Below are 13,668 nucleotides of genomic sequence, written 5' to 3' on the forward strand. Positions count from 1 at the left end.
AAAGTGGATTTTTAGAAATAAGATGAATGAAAAAGGTGAGGTCATTCATAATAAAGCAAGACTAGTTTGCAAAGGATATGGTCAAGAAGAGGGAATTGATTATGGTGAGACTTTTGTACCTATGGCAAGACTTGAAGGAGTAAGAACATTGTTGGCATATGCTTTTTTCAAGAATTTCAAAGTATATCAAATGGATGTCAAATCTGCATTTCTGAATGGTATATTAGAAGAAGAAGTTTATATTGAACAACCTGAAGGATTTGTTGAAGACAAGAATAAAGATCAGGTATGTAAATTGAACAAAGCATTATATGGTTTGAAACAAGCACCTAGAGCATGGTATGAGAGATTGCACTCTTATTTGATCAAGATTGGTTTTATAAGAATAAGTGAAAACAACAATATGTACATGAAGAATGATGAAAATGGAATACTGATCTAAGCCATATTTTTTGATGATATTATCTATTGTGGAAATGACTCTTTATGCAAGAACTTTGGAAATGAAATGAGCAAAGAATTTGAGATGTCATTAATCGGTGAGATAAAGTATTTTAAAGGTTTACAGATACTATAAATGAAAGAAGAGATTTTCATTACTCAATCCAAGTACATAAAGGAAATCTTGAAGAAATTTGGAATGGAGGACTCAAAACCAGTAAGTACTCCTATGACTACCAACTGTAAATTATCAAAGAATGATGAATCTGCATCTGTTGATGAGACACTTTACCGATCCATGATTGGAAAGCTACAATATGTTGTTCACAGTAGACCAGACATAGCACATGCAGTAGGTATAGTTGCAAGATTTTCTACACATCCGAAGGAAACACACATGACAACAATCAAGAGAATTTTTAGATAATTGAAAGGCACTGAAGATTATGGCTTAGTATATAACAAGAGAAATGATTTTGATTTAAAAGTGTATACTGATGCTGATTGGGCAGGAAACATTAATGATAGAAAAAGCACAAGTGGAGGAGCTTTCTTTTTAGGAGAAAGACTAGTGAGTTGGCTTAGCAAGAAACAAGGATGTGTTTCACAGTCAATAGCAAAAGCTGAATATGTTGCTGCAGCATTGAATTGTACTAATATAGCATGGATCAAACAACTGTTAGAAGGTATAAATGAGAAAGTTACCAAGCCAGTAACTATATTCTGTGACAAAACTAGTGCCATTAACATTTCAAAGAATCCTCTTATGCACTCTAAGACAAAGCACATCTCTATCAAATATCATTATCTTAGAGAAGAAGTTCAAGAGAAGAAAGTGGTGTTGGAGTATGTTAGAACAAAGAAACAAATAGCAGATATCTTCACCAAACCACTGGCAAGGGACACTTTTGAGTATCTCAGGAGTAAGTTAGGGGTCCTACCCATATCTTCTACTCACTGACCGAGTTCGGTGAAAGCATCAATTCGATGACTCTAAAGAATATCTTTTAGGAGTTGATGCTGATTTACACACTTTAGGATGTTTTCTAAATGTTTGCAGGAAACAAATAGAGGGAACATAAATTGTAGACATAATGCTCTGACTGAGACTGAGTTGACACATAACAACAAGGAATTCACTTCTCAGCGAAAGAAATCATGTTTTAGCTCTTTTACTTTTTGGAATTGTTGTCAAAGGGGGAGAAGACTATTGTATGGGGGAGAAGTCTAATGACAGGGCGAGAGCATTTCAGAATCTCACAGCAATCTGAATCAATTAGGTCAAATCAATTGGTTTTGCCATCAATGCTAAAGGAGGAGATTGTTGGCATTTCACTAAGGATATTGAGAAGGTTGTGATGATTATGGACATAACTGATTAAGGATGTTTACTATCTTAATATTATTATTTTGTCATTGATGTCAGGAAATTGATTTTTAAATTCAGTATGATGTTGCCATATCTTAAGAAGTATGATTTGATGAGTATAAAGAAGTCGGTAAAAGATAGAGAAAGATTGTGATGAATAAGGGGAGAAATAAGTTATTCAATGGGCAACTATTACCGAGTTAGACAATGATGAGATCATGATGTTTAGATTGTTTTGATATCCTACATATGTTGTTGATTGTAAGGTTAATACTATACTATGTTACTGAGCAAAGAACCTAGTCGGTAAACCTTAAGGTTATCGCTATTGGTTAATGAAGACGGAATGTCTATCGAGTGAAGTTTAGTATTTACCGAGTTGCAATCGAGCTGTAACAAAATGCATTAAATGATTAAAAGCGTTATTTAATGAAGGAAGCTGATGAGCTGGAGTTGATTAAATGATTGGTATGTTGTGCATGAAGTTTGTTAAAGAATCTATAGCAATGGAAGATCGACAAGAAGATCTATAGCTCTAATTGAACCACAATACCTTAGCACAAGTTCTAAGAAATTTATGCAAGTTCCAAGGCAAGGTAAAACATATTCGGATTGAAGGATATATTGAACCTGGTCAAGTTTGAAGATCTGATGGCTATGATTGATCATGGGATATGTGATCAAGGAGATTAAGCAGTTAGCAAATTGTTTATGAATAAGGAACTATTGATAAACAATGTATGCAAGCAAGTGTAAGCACATGGATGCTACATAGTGATTACCGAGCATAGAAGCTTGAAGACCTATTTGGTTAACAGAGTATAGAGCCCAACAGAGGGACAAGATAAGTCATATGGCTAGATTGTATTGAGCAAATAAGAATCTACTTTAGCATTTTAGATGCAAAGTTGCAGATATATTTTTATTACTGTTATTTTGTGAAGTGACAGAAAATCTCTTAACCGAGTGGACTTAACAGTCCTATTTGTAAAACCCTCTAGCAAGGTGACATTCTAATTGAGTGTTTGAAACCCTTTAAAAAGGTCCCCTCTAACAAAGTGAAGATCCTAACAGATCTGAGGGAAATCCCTTAACCGAGTCATATCTAGCAATGTGTTTGTAATCTTTAATAGGATTTTCTTTTAACTAAGCATACTCTAGAAGAGTATATTTCTTAGTGGGTCTGAAATCCCATAGTTGTTTTTCCCTATTTGGGTTTCCATGTTAAATCTGGTGTTATGAGTGTTGTTATGATTATGTATTCTTAATGTTGTATGTTTTATAGTTTTGATTACATATATCTATTTAAGCTACCAAGGTTGAATCTGTTGAATATATTGAAGATTAAGTTTGTATTTTTCACCCCCCCCCCCTCTCATCTTGTTAGCTTGGCATATGTACTTAACAATTAGTATCAGAACTATCAACCTAGGAGTTCTCTGAATCTTTGTTCCTCTTCCCTGTTCTCCAATCACTGTCGAATTTTTTGATATTGTCGGAGTAATTGGCTCAACACTTTGTTTCAGTAAAGGTGCTACCAGTTGAGATATAATCATTTCTACCGCCGATTGCTTCTCATAAACTATGATTTTATTTCTATTGAGCTCATCAACTTTGACATTAGCACTCTCCACAATTCTTTGTAATCTCTTATTATAACATCTATATGCCTTTCTTTCATTAGAATAACCTCAAAATACGCCTTCATCACATTTAGGATCAAATTTTTGAATGATATCATCTCTCCTGATATAACATTTACTACGCAAGATTCTAAAATACTTAACTGTAGGTGTATTGCCAAACCATAATTCATAAGATGTCTAACCAGGTTTCTCCTTTGATATGTACTATGTTGAATATATAAACCGTTGTGCTCAGTACTTCTCTCTAGTAGATATGAGGTAGACTACCTTCCATCATCATTGTTCTAGCAACATCCAAGATAGTTTTGTTCTTTCTTTCCACAACTCCTTTATGTTGAGGTGTTCAGGGAGTAGAAAATTGTCTTCTTATAGCATGCTTCTCACAAAAGTTATTAAACTCACCGGATGTGAATTCTCCACCATGATCTGATCTCAAACATTTAATCTTCAATACTCTATCAGTTTCCACTTTAGCCTTAAATATTGTAACCTTTTCAAATGCTTCAGATTTTTCTTTTAGAAAAGTAACCCACATCATTCTAGAATAATCATCAATGATTAGCATGAAATATCTATCACCTTGAAAACTTTTAACTCTAGTAGGGCCACACAAATCAATATGACTAAGATCAAGAACATCATTAGATTTATCTTGTATACTCCTAAAAGATGTTCTGACTTGTTTACCCATTTGACATTCTTTGCATACTAGATTATAGGGCATCATAACCTTATGTATATCTCTGGCTGCCTTAGTTGAACTGATCTTCACAATGCAATCAAAATTCACATGACACAACCTTTTATTCCATAGAAAACTCTCATCAATCTGTGTAATCAAACATGTCTTCTCATCAGAGTTCAAATGAAATATATTACCTTTTGTCTGTGTACCATTGCAATCTCCAAACCAGATCTATTAATGATTTTGCATTTTCAATCCTTGAACTGTATTTCAAATCCCTTGTCCACCAATTGTCCTACACTTAAGAGATTATGTCTTAAACCTTCAACATAATAAATACTGTTAGTATTGTTCTTACCATCCAATGATAGTTCCTTTTCCTTTGATCATACATGCGTTGTCATCTACAAATCTATCCAGACCACCATCAAATTATTGCAAAGATAGAAACTTCCCTTTATCTCCAATCATATGATGTGAACAACCACTGTCAATTACCCATTCATCCTTGTCTTCAATTTTAGCAGCAAGTGCCTTCTCTTCAGGTATATCTCTTCGAATGTCGGATCATCTTCCTTGATAGCTAGTAACACCCATTCCTTCCCATTGCCAGAACCACTAGCAGAGTCTTCTGTCGGTTCATCATCAAAATCAGTAATGCCTTCCTCATCCTCTATGTAGCATGACTTGTCTTTGTTTTTCTTGTACTTATACTTGTTCTGATATCCAGGGTTAGGCTTAAAATATCTTCTAACTCTTTCTTCAAATCTTGAATTCCTTTCAGGACATCTAGATGCAAAATGACCAATCTTATTACATGAAAAACATTTAAAAGGTGCTTTTCCTTCATACTTACTTCCTACCGGCCCTTTAGGTACTCTTCTATAAAATAGTGCTTCAAATTGCTCAAAATCTTCATCTTCTCTCTTCATCTCTTCCAATTCCTTTGCATATAAAGCTTTCCAATCTTGCTTACTAGTTGTAGATGTAGATGCATGAAAAGCAAGTTTAGTCTTCACAACTCCAGAAGGTCCAAATTCTTCAAGCTCAAAAGAAGATAGTTTCCCAACCAAGGTAACCCTTTTAACAGATGTATTAGCCATTCTTCATAGCTCCAAAATGTCCAAATTCTTCAATCTCAAAAGAAGATAGTTTCCCAACCAAGGTAACCCTTTTAACAAATGTATTAGCCATTATTATCAACTCATTAATAGCAGTAGCCTTCATTTTGTAAGCCGGTGGTAGGGCTCTCAAAAATTTAGAAACAAATTCATCTTCACTAAGAGCTCCACCACAACATTGAATTCTCATATCAATCTCATTTACCCTTTCCATGAATGCAGGTTTCCTTTCATCTTTTTCCATCTTCGGGTTTTCATATCTCACTCAATAACTATCAAGTTTTGCAATATTCACTATAGGGTCACCTTCATTAAGAGTCTCCAACTTATCCCTTATAGCCTTTCCAGATAATTTGTTAGTCAATCCCATTATTTGCTAATCAGAAAGTGCACACAAGAGGGATTCTCTTGCTCTACAATCATTCTCAAGATCCTTATCTAGGTTTGTCAGAAGAGGATTACCCGATGCCAGATTATGAGGTGTGACACCATTCTATGTGATCTCCCAAATCTCCTTGCCAAGACATCTCAAATGAGTCTCCATCCAAATCTTCCATACTGTGTAATTTGTTCCATCAAGCCTAGGAATGTCTCTCCAAAAGATAGATCCAGATGAACTAGATGAACTTGAACTGTTAGATGCCATAGGATCTTCCTCAAGAGGTTAAGTTTCTACAGAGAGGACCAATGCTCTGATACCAATTGTTTGATAGTTCAAATAACTAGAAAACAACTGAGAGGGGGAGGGGTGAATCAATTGTCATAGATTACTAGAGCATTAACAATTAAAACTTTAATATCGGAACCCAAAACATTAATACTAGAATAGTTGTTAAACCAATTAAGAATAAGCAATAATCATAGAATAAATATCATCCACATGACCCCAAGATTTATACTTGGAAAACCAAGTAAAGGGAAAAACCACAGTGGGAAGCCTACCCACAGTCAGATAATACTTCTCCAGTAAGTATGTGAATTACAATTGAGGGGCCTGCACTTGCTGGAAGGCCAATAGCCTAGAACACACTACTCATCACAAAAGAAGCATCACTGACTACATAAAAAATATAGACTACTATCCGGAGAAGTGTTTGAACTAAAAAGATAGCATCTCTTATGCCTAAATATGGTTTAGGTTAAGCTCTATACCGGAGGACTAAATCCTCTTACATAAACCCAATTAGACCTCTAATGATCGACCAAGTCCTCTGCCTGAATGATATTACATTATTCACTATTACTACTTATCAAATTGCCATTAGTTTCATATCCAAAGTCATACTATATTCTAGTCGGTTAGTATTACCGAATCATGTAGTCGGTACACACAAAGAAGTCGGTATGAACAGTCTAGTCGGTTACTAAAGAAAGCAATCACAGAACACAATATTCACCGAGCTATTTACTGAGTAAAGTTTCATGGATACCGAGTGGTAAAGTTCACTCACCGAGTTGATATTCACCGAGTGAAATGTTTTACCAGATACATTGAACCAGGACATGCACATGAAAATGTGTTACAAGATCGAGGCACATCTAACAGTTTTTGCATTGGAAATTGCACTATGAGATTTTGTATGATTACAAGGCCAATCTAACCTATGAGATATTTTGTTTAGCTATTCATTTGAAGAATCTTTTTGTAAGATCGAAGCAATGAATCAGATCACCACTGTAAGAGATCTATATATACAACATGATTCTAGGGTTAGAAAAATGAGATGATATGATGTGATATGAGATACAATGAGATAGTAGTGTGTATGCATGAAGGAAGACTATTATAGAGACACAGAGAGGTCACTAAGAAGGTTATCAGTGAACAGTCGAAGAACAGAGTAAACATAAGGGTTTACTGAGTTTCATTATGGGTTACTAAGATATGCTACAAGCTAGGTAATCTTATTCAGAGCACATAGAATCTGCTTTAGCATTTTAGATGTAAAGCTGCAGATATTTGTAAAGATTATATTGAAATATTTTGAAGTTGTAAGAGAAACCTTTAATAGGGTAAAAGACTCTAACCAAGTCTATAAATTGTAAATCCTTTAACCAGGTGCTACACTTATATAGTGTTGTAAAAATCCTTTAGTAAGGTAGATCTAATTGATCTTAATACTCCTAATAGGGTAAGCTATTAGAAATAGCTAAATGTAGCTCTAACTAAGCATTCTTTATTATTGCAGTAGTGAAGTTGTGGGTGCCATCCCCACCGCAGTTTTTCTCTCTAACCAAGAGTTTCTGCATGACCAAAATATATGTGTTATGGAGTGAATCATGTATGATTGTTATTTATTGATTATAGTTTTATTTTATGCTACTGCACTATTCTGCTTATGCATAATAGTAAGGTTATTATCAAAGAAAAGTTTTGGAGTACTGATTCACCCCTCCCCTCTCAATACATTAGCTTTCTATATTGGGCCTAACAATTGGTATCAGAGCTTGAATCTTGGAAAAGGGTTTAACTACCTAAAGAGAAATATCTTAGAAATGGAAGGCTACAAACAATCTCGGAGGATTGTGCATCTTCAAGAAGAGATAGATAATGCAAATCAAGTGATTGCAGACATGCAGAGGCAAATGCAAAAATCTCTAAAAGTAAGGAGAAGATTATCTAATGACTTGCAGGATTCTCAAGAGCTAATGGAACAAATTGAGACATCATCTGAGAATAGTATATCTGAAGAAACTGAAGAAATGATTGGAATGTTGAAAGAAAAGAACAAAGCATTGGCTGATCAACTAAAAGCAATGAAAAGAGAACATGAACATTTTAGTACACAAATGACTGAAAATCTAGATGCATTAAGGATAGCTGAGGATAAAGCAATAGATCTACAAAGAGAGAAACAACAAATTGAAGCTCTAGTATCTGATAAGGATGATGAAATCATAAGGTTAACTGGTATTCAACAAAATATTCCAGATCAACTAGGTTATGCATATCATGAAGCAATTCTGAAGAATGATGAAAATCAATCATTGAAACTAGAAGTATCAAGGTTGACTGGTGAACTTGAAATAGAAAAGAAATCCAAAGAATAATTGGAGAAAAATTATGAAGCATCAAAGATGTTGGATGAGCAACTAAATACAAGAAGCCTCTACAAAGATGGAGGACTCGGTTACAAGGGAAAAGACTCTACCGAGAAAGGAATTCATACTACTGAGAGAGGAGAATAATCAAAACAAGCTGGAAAAAGGAATAACATCAAAAGGAAGAAGCCTATTTGCTACTACTATGGAAATCAAGGTCATACTACCAACATATGCTAGATCAAAAAAGGCAAGCAACCGAATATCTCTAAGTCCAATGGATATTGTTATAATTGCAATAAATATGGTCACATACCTAATCAATGTAGGACAAAGTCTATTAACAACCATCAGAAGGAAAAATTCAAAAGGTTTTGTAAAAACTGCAATAGATATGGACATAGTACCGAGAAGTGCTGGTTTAAGCAAAAGAAATACATGAAGTATCCACACCGAGCAAACACTAGAGGTTACCAAACTCACACGGATCCCTACCGACAATATGCAACAATACCATGGGATTACAATACAAGGATATGGTGCAAATGTTGTGGAAGATATGGACATATAAATACCAACTATTTTATAAGGTTTGGAATGAACAACCGGAGATCATGGAGAAATCCCGACATGGCATGTTTTCATTGTCACAAAGCTGGACAGTTAGCTGGAGATTGCAGAGATCAACCAAGAAGAGACACTAAGGAGATAAAAGGAAAATTCAAGATGATTTGGAAAAAGAAAGAAATTATGTCTGATGAAGAAAGCACCTTACCTACCGAGTTAGGTGCACTGATTTCAAATTAGTCAAGAAAAGGTATGAAGGGACTACATTCTTTAGAAGTTAAATCATAACAGTTCCTATTTTATTATGAACAAGAATTCAAAATCTGCATAGTTAAGATGCAATTAGTCAGTTTGCATACTATACAGGAAACCTGTCAAGTCGGTTAACAAAGCAAAGTTGGGTACTCGGTGAAAACAAAAAATGGAGTAAATCGGTAAAAGGTGAACCGAGTGCATTTAATATCTTGACCTAACTTGCACGGAGCCCGATAAGGTATTTTTGAGTACTTAAAAGTGTTTTCGTGGTCATTATCATTCACCCAAGTTTTCGAGAAGCAGAGCAGAGTGAATCAAGCGATCAAACTTCATTTAGAGTGAATTTTGAGATATTTACATCAATCTATTCACACTGTTTAGCTGGTTTCCGATCTAGTCAAATTGCTAGTGTCTACCGAGTGTGAAGTGTAAGTCACTTGTAAACCCTAAGGATAACCTGTTGAATTTTACTTGAGATCTACCATGGCATCCAAGATCCAAGACCCTGTAGTTGTCCAAAATGTGGAGAAGCCATCTCTAAAGTATTCCCTAACTCCTAAAGTCGCCTCAGAACCGGATGATAAAACTGCATTTTCACTCATCCCGGATCGAGTCTTATTGGTAGAAGATGTCAGATTCTTTACCAAGTGTCATGTTAAGGAACTCAGTCATGTACATATTAGTGACACATATGATGAATTGTGCACTGATGGCAAACTGGATAGTAAATTTGAACATATCAGAATCAAGGGATTAATTGAAGCCCTAGTCTATTCTTGTGTGTTCAAACCCCAATGGGTTAAGTTTGTATTGAGTAGAGTACATGATGATTTCATGTGGCTACAAGAGCAACTGTTTAAGATCACGAAGGAAGTCATTCACCTGATCACCAGATATCCCATCTACGATCATGCTCGTGCATAGAAAATGATATCACAAAAGGAGCTAATCAGTCTAACCGGAGTAGAATCTGATTACTGAGGACTAAAATTTGCAATCAGAGTTATTGGTTACTGTTTCTTCCAATCTGCAAGGGAAAATAGTGTACCATGTGCTGCAGTGGACCTGGCCTACAAAATAGTGAAGAAGGGAATGAAAGTAGACTTATGTGAAGTGCTACTAAAGAACTTATTTGAGAACCTGAACACAATAAGGAAGCCGAAGAAGAACAACTCGGCAAACACACTAAAGTTCAGTTCACTACTTGTCTGTATGTTTTTGTATTTTGAGAAGTTCTTTCCCTCAGTCGGTAAAGTGGTATGGGAGCTACACCGACCTATCACCCATCAGATCAATGATTACATCAAGAAGTTAGGAGATAACTTTTATGATATCATGGATGATTATTTTAGAAAATTCCAAGAGAAAATGCACAACAGGTATAGGATCCCACCACAACTGGTCAAAAAATACAAGGACAATATATGTTTTGAAGTCGACACTGATTATTGCTATGTAAATGTTGTTGAACCAAGGATTCAGTTGTTGCAACCATTGGGTTATGAAATTGATAATGATATCACACAGCAACAAATTGATGCCTACCTATCATTTCCAAGGCATGCAACTGAACTAAGGTATGGAACCTATGAAGAGGTGAAGGAGAAAGTAAAAATGAGCATTGTAGTTCCTAAGGCTACAAGAAAAGCTACAAAGATGATAAAAACTTTATCTGAGAAATTCAGAGAAGAATCCTCATCTACACCTGTCAAAGGCAATCTTGCCATTATCGAGGAAGAATCAGAAGCACATGAGGCTGTAATAATATTTAGCATAGAGTTACCAAAGGGAAAATTTCTAAAAAGAAAGAAACAGGACATCACAAAGGCTCTGCCGACTCCACCAACAAAGAAACCCAACACCAGAGCATCAGTTGCATCACTAAGCAAGAAACAAAAGACTGTTGCCATTCCTAAGGTAACAAAGACTTACAAGAAATCTACTCAAAGACTCAATTTGGCAAAAGTGTCGAGTGATACAGAGTCTGATGATGCAAACAAATACCAGATTGTGAAGAGAAAAAAGGTAAACATTCACAGTGTTGAAAACTTTTGTGCCAATCTTAAAGAATATAGAGGATTTGCAGGATTTAGATATGTTAAGTATGAGACTAGGAATAATGATGAGAAACAACAGATTGAAGAAGTTATCATATGTACACTTCTAAAGTTTCGGTTAGCACCATTAGAACTAGCAAAGTCACTTCCGAGTGAACTCTACTCACATATTGATAACAAGTGGAAATATGCAATGGATTCGGAGAGACAAATAAGAGAAAGAAGTCTTGTCCATTTATTTCCTGACATGTCCGTAGCTGAAATCGAGGAGAATTTGTCCACATACAATTCAAAATTTCTTGTGAAACAAAGAGCCTTAAAATTGATGAATGGGCTATATATTGATGTGGAGAATGAGACTAAGGCCAAGTGGCAGGAGATCTTCAAACAAAAGGATGTCGGTGAACAATCTCAAATTAAAATTGTTGATGTCACCAAGCAAGATCCAGATGTCACTAAGCAAGGTCCAGACCCAATTGACACTATACAAATTGATGATGTAATGGATGAAGCCGCACCGGAGCAGGAAATGATTGAAGGCACCACTTATGCAAAACTTGTGTCTAGTGAATCGGTCTTAGAACAAGTTCAGCCTTATCCGTCGATGAAGCCACCAATCCCAACTGAAGCTCCCAAGGACACTGAACAAGTTACCAAAGGTAACAAATTTGAAGCTATAGAAGATACAAGTAACAAATCTGAAGCTGCAGTAGACACAACCAAAGATCAAACATCTCAAGCACAAACAAGCACAACAAATATTATAGCTAAGACCCCTAGCACCGAGCCATCCAAAGACACTGCAACTGCTACAAGAATAGTCCAAAGTGTTGCATCTACCAAGCAACCTACCGAGGGACAGCAAGCCTCACAAGCACTTGTCCTAGTGCCATAGACCAAAGGAAAAGAGAAGAAGGTGAGAAAGCATGGTTTTAAATTTGACTTATCTGAACTGATCGTGTTGCCCAATGTCGACATTTCCAAATTAAAAGGGAAAGCACTCACTAAATTCGGTGAACTATGCAAAGAAAAGGCCGAATAGGAGAAGAAACTGGCCATACAGAAAAAGAACAAGGTACTTCAAAAGGTTACGACACTGCTCACAGAAATGCTACCATCAACAACAGTGTCAACCGATGCAGCCATCCATATTTAGTTGGATGAACTCCTTAATCAGATTGAAAGATCTGGAGTTGATGCATCCAAGTACCTAAGCAAGCTCAAGGATAAAGAGCTCACAACAAAAATGATAGAGGAAGTCCAAAAATCAATTGTTGTTGGCAAGGTAAAACTTGTCAAATTCATTGCTAAGTTGTCCCCTCAACTCAAGCACATTCTTATTTATTCTAGAAATTGTGTGCATTTTCTTTATTTATTAAAGACATCAAAAATAAATCTGATTCAATTAAGAAAGAGATCACCGATCTCTCATCCAAGTTGACAACTAAGCCTAATTTAGTTCAGAATTTTTACAAAAAGCTACAACAGCTCATGGCTCAATAGTTAGAACTGAGGAATGCAGAGCATAAAATTAGGATGGATATAATGACCCTTCAAACATTATTCCTTCCTCATCTCTCATCAGTCCAAGAGCAGCTCAACCGAGCTACAAGTGTATCAACTACCCAAGAGGGAAGCACTCTTGATGGCTTGATATCACTCTTATGTGATATTCAAGCACAAAAATCATTAATGGAAAGTCTCAAGGACTCACTCTCAGTCGCCCTCACTGATGCCTGGACCAAGTATAAGACTATTTTTGATCAGTTACCACCTCTGGATGCAAATTAAGTTTTTAATGTTTGTCAAAAAGGGGGAGTAATATTATGTTACTACATAGAGGAAAGCCCAACAAAGGGAGAGTAATTCTACACTTGGAGAGTAGTAAAGTTTTGATAACACAATTTTGAGTATTTTATACAAGGGGAGTATACCAAGTAGAATATACAGAGCATTCAAAGCACACAAGTACAGAACAAAACCGAACATGCAAAATTCAGAGTTATGTATAGGATAATGATAAGGGGAGTATATCTGTGTATAATATTGACTATTGTACATATTGTCAAGTATAGTCATTTTGTCAAGTATATAGTTTTTTAAGTTATGACTTTGTAATTAGTTTTTGTCAAACATCTCAACTAATGTCAAAAGGGGAGATTATTACTACTTATCAAATTGCCATTAGTTTCATATCCAAAGTCATACTATATTCTAGTCAGTTAGTATTACCGAATCATGCAGTCGGTATGAATAGTCTAGTCGGTTACTAAAGAAAGGAGTCACAAAACATAGTATTCACCGAGCTATTTATCGAGTAAAGTTTCATGGCTACCGAGTGGTAAAGTTAACTCACCGAGTTGATATTCACTGAGTGAAAATTTTTACCAGATACATTGAACCTAGACATGCACATGAAAACGTGTTACAAGATCGAGGCACATCTAACCGTTTTTGCATTGGAAATTGCACTATGAGATTGTGT

This window comes from Cryptomeria japonica, chromosome 9, assembly GCF_030272615.1.
Source record: "Cryptomeria japonica chromosome 9, Sugi_1.0, whole genome shotgun sequence".
NCBI classification, from domain to species: domain Eukaryota; kingdom Viridiplantae; phylum Streptophyta; class Pinopsida; order Cupressales; family Cupressaceae; genus Cryptomeria; species Cryptomeria japonica.